The 4,529-nt window shown below is 50.5% G+C and overlaps 2 non-coding genes across 2 annotated transcripts; one reads left to right on the top strand and one right to left on the bottom strand.

Annotated features, from left to right (window-relative positions):
- Positions 1-2,667: 2,667 nt before the first annotated feature.
- Positions 2,668-2,738, top strand: TRNAG-GCC (transfer RNA glycine (anticodon GCC)). The gene has a single exon. It is a non-coding gene; the product is annotated as a tRNA-Gly (tRNA).
- Positions 2,739-4,168: 1,430 nt separating this feature from the next.
- Positions 4,169-4,241, bottom strand: TRNAK-CUU (transfer RNA lysine (anticodon CUU)). The gene has a single exon. It is a non-coding gene; the product is annotated as a tRNA-Lys (tRNA).
- Positions 4,242-4,529: the final 288 nt, after the last annotated feature.

Raw genomic sequence — 4,529 nt, forward strand, 5'->3', positions numbered from 1 at the left:
CTGATCACAGCTGCGTCCACTTCAGCTTCAGGAGAGCCACGACCCACCACCAACCGCAACAGGTTCCCTGCAGGAGCTGGAGCAAGATCACCGCCGACCAGCTCACCACCGCCCTCAGTCAGAACCCTCCCGCCAGCGCAACGGACCCCAACGAAGCTGCCCGCAACCTCACACAGTGGCTCACCAACAGCGCCGACGACCTCGCACCACTGAAGAACCCACCCAGCAGACCCGGCAGCAAGAAAGCCTCGTGGTTCACCAACGAACTCAAAACAAACAAGAAAAACTGCCGCACCCTCGAAAAAGCCTGGCGCCACGACCAGACTACAGAAAACATGACTGCCCTCAAGATCGCCACCCGCACACACCACCAGCTGATCCGCACAACCAAAAGGACAACATTCAAAGAACGACTGGACAACAACACCCACAACAGCAAGGAACTCTTCAGCATTGTCACAGAGCTCTCCAACCCCAGCGCCGGAAATAACGACATCACACTCTCGCAAGACCTCTGCGACTCACTCACCTCCTTCTTCCACCGCAAGATCGCCGACATACACAACAGCTGCGGCGCATCGACCACGCACCCAACCACCAAACCAACGGCCCCCACCATCACCCTCTGCAACTGGACCCCGGTCAACACCGAAGACACCACCTGCACGATGAACACCATCCACTCCGGATCCCCAACCGACCCCTGTCCCCACCACGTCTTCAACAAGGTCAACTCCATCATCGCACCCCAACTCCGGGACATCATCAACATCTCCTTCAACACCGCCACCTTCCCGGAGTGCTGGAAACATGCCGAGCTCTGCGCCCTCCTGAAGAAACCGACAGCAGACCCCACCGACCTCAAGAACTTCCGCCCCATCTAGCTCCTCCCTTTTCCTGCCAAAGTCATCGAGAAGACCGTCAACAAACAGCTCTCCGCCTTCCTCGAGACAAACAGATCCCTCGACCCCTCACAGTCCGGTTTCCGAGCAAACCACAGCACCGAGACCGCCCTCATTGCAGCCACCAACGACATCAGATCCCTGCTTGACAATGGGGAAACAGCTGCCCTCATCCTCCTAGACCTCTCTGCAGCATTCAACACAGTCTGCCACCGCACCCTAACACAGCGCCTCAGCAACATCGGAATCAAAGAGAAGTCACTGGAATGGATCATCTCGTTCCTCGCCGGAAGAACCCAGAGAGTCCACCTCCCCCCGTTCAGATCAGCGGCCACCGAAGTCATCTGCGGCATACCACAAGGATCCTCGTTCAGCCCCACCCTCTTCAACGTCTACATGAGCCCCCTCGCAGACATCGCACGCCAACACAACCTCAACATCATCTCCTACGCCGACGACACCCAGCTGATCCTCTCCCTCACCACCGACCCTGCCACCGCAAGAGCCAGCCTTCACGAGGGAATGAAGGACATCACCAAATGGATGAAGAACAGTCGCCTGAAGCTGAACTCAGACAAGACGGAAGTCCTCATCCTGGGATCATCCCCCTCCGCCTGGGATGACTCCTGGTGGCCCCCTGCCCTAGGCATCACCCCCAAGCCAACGGACCACGCACGAAACCTGGGTTTCATCCTGGACTCCTCCCTCTCGATGACCAGGCAATTCAACGCCATCTCGTCATCCTGTTTCAACACCCTGCGCATGCTCCGAAAGATCTTCCGATGGATCCCACCGAAACCAGGAAGACGGTCACCCAGGCACTCGTCACCAGCCGACTGGACTACGGAAACACCCTCTACCCGGAAACCACTGCCAAACTGCAGAACAGACTCCAGCGCATACAGAACGCCTCCGCACGACTCGTCCTGGACATCCCCCACCACAACCACATCTCCGCCCACCTGAGAGACCTGCACTGGCTCCCCATCAGCAAAAGGATCATGTTCAGACTCCTCACCCACGCACACAAGGCTCTCCATGACCTGGGCCCCAAGTACCTCAACAACCGCCTCACCTTCTACACGCCCACCCGCCAGCTGCGATCGACCAGCCTCGCCCTCGCCACCGTACCACGCATTCGCAGAGCCACTGCAGGAGGAAGATCCTTCTTCTTCATGGCGGCCAAGACATGGAACTCCCTCCCCATTCTCTTACGGCTGACCCAGGACCATCTCTCCTTCAGGAAGCAACTCAAGACCTGGCTTTTCGAGCAGTAACGGACCCCTCCCCCCCAGCGCCTTGAGACCCTACCAGGTGAGTAGCGCGCTATATAAATTGTTGATTGATTGATTGATTGATCGCCTCCGGATGTCAGTTCTGTCACTTCTCAACATATCAGGCATGGGTTGTATTGTGCAGCATCTTTGTCTATGCCAGGTTCAGGTACAGCCCGGGTGGTTTAACGTTGACTACATCCAAAGATTCAGCATCTGCGGTGGTCAAGTTTTATCATCTTCTGTGTCTCTGAGGTTCATATGTACTATGGAAGCATCGGTGGGTCAGATAGAACCTGTTACATACTACATGTGAGCTTCATAGCTGCTCTCTTCATATGAAGCATTAGTGCTTTACGATAACCATCCCTGTGGTCTTGTTAGCCTCATGCATGGACTCGAATTATGTACACACAACATTACATATCACTCATGAATACTGTCACAGTATTAGCTATATATAAATATCACACGATAGCCATGACAGCGAGGCATTGGTGGTTCAGTGGTAGAATTCTCGCCTGCCACGCGGGAGGACCGGGTTCGATTCCCGGCCAATGCAGCACAATATTTTGTAGTATTCCTATATTTAGTATTTTTTGAAGTGTTAGAAATTGCCATAGAATTTTTAAATGATTTCGCACTATACAGTACTAGAACATTATATATAGGTTTGCGGTTTCTTTGAAAGGGTGTTGACTTTATGAAATAATTCTTTCAGTGTAGCGTTCGGAGCTGTTCTAAAAAAAAATCCAGGCTTCAAGCCATCGGGTTTTACTGTGACTGTGTTTAAAGCACAGTGCAGCAGCCTCGCTTTGTGACTACCTACACCACTTCTCTCATGACAAAACTCATTTTTGTAACCAAAGCAATAAAATGAGGAAGGTTTGTGCAAATGCGTGTCGATTGGTAAACGTGCTTAGAAACATTAAAGAGGACTCAAGGCACTAAACCAACAAGAGATGTCGGGGGCCCTCCATTTCGATATGACCTATGATGCACGATGTACATTATTTGAGAATAAATAAAGTCCATTGTTCACCTAAGTTTTGTATTTTAATTGATTTGTTCACTTCTTTACTTGTGTAGTAAATGTGTCAATACAGTTCGTGGGTTACCGTGCAGTAAAATTAATGAAAAGTAGAAGTGGCCAGTACGGGGATCGAACCCGCGTTATTAGCACCACGCTCTAACCAACTGAGCTAACCGGCCATAGTACCGATCGCAACATGACTCAGAGTAAGAAGTGAGATACTTACACATGGTTCTTCCAATATTATATATTTTATGCGATTTCAACAAGTTCAGGTATGGTAAGTGTATTTCCCGCCTCTCGCCCCTAAGTTGCACCATCTAGAGCGGAGCTCAGTGCCACGACGCATGCTCTATCAGGACACGTTTTAACCCTTCACTTTCTCCACAAACACCTGCCACAGTCTCACCCCTTCACTCTCCCCAGGTTTTTTGGGGGCATCACAGGCTCGCGCACACACTTCGGTGCTCGACACGGTTACACATCTCAGGCATAAAGCATCAACCCTTAAACGTTCGCACTTGTTTGCCTGTCAAACAACTCATCCCAGAAACCCCCGTTAACAACCCCTCCATTAACATCCGCTGTGACGGACCTTCACCCCTTTCACTTCCGTCTCTGTGACTCGCCGGGGTTCATACTGAGCACTTTCACAGCTCGTTTATAACGGAAGGCATTTAATCGTCATTCTATGTGCGGAAACAAAAGACAAAGAGCTGCGATTCGCAACCCTGAGTGAATCAACAGGCTGTCTGGACAAGCAATCCCTTCCCATCTAAACGACCTATTGACTGTGCTCAGCTGCATGCTCTTCTAATTATTCGTATTTAATATTTCCCATTTAACAAAGTCATTATGTTTCAAAGCATGAAGGTATGCAAATATAAATTAGATTAAATGAAAACCCCAAAATATATTTATTTCAAAAATACAGTAATCCGTGGAAATAAAACATGTAGCGCCCAACGTGGGGCTCGAACCCACGACCCTGAGATTAAGAGTCTCATGCTCTACCGACTGAGCTAGCCGGGCACTGTGTAAATTAGAGGGCACATACATTATTGAACAGGCTCAGAACGGGAAGGCACAATGTGTGACATGGTTAGTTTTATTACAGTGCCCGCAGATCATCACAGGAAGAGAAGACTGGAGGAACAGCTGCCTAGTCTGGGGAATTGTTTTTAGATCCACTGTTCCCGGGAGGCACATTTAACACCTGGATTACATATAGGGTACCAAGGACAGAGTAGTGGACACAAAAGCTAGGTCTGGTTCTTGGTTAACCTTGGTTGACTTTCCACCTCCCCTCTCAATTTTCTT

Source organism: Lissotriton helveticus, chromosome 12 (genome assembly GCF_964261635.1).
Source record: "Lissotriton helveticus chromosome 12, aLisHel1.1, whole genome shotgun sequence".
Classification (NCBI taxonomy): domain Eukaryota; kingdom Metazoa; phylum Chordata; class Amphibia; order Caudata; family Salamandridae; genus Lissotriton; species Lissotriton helveticus.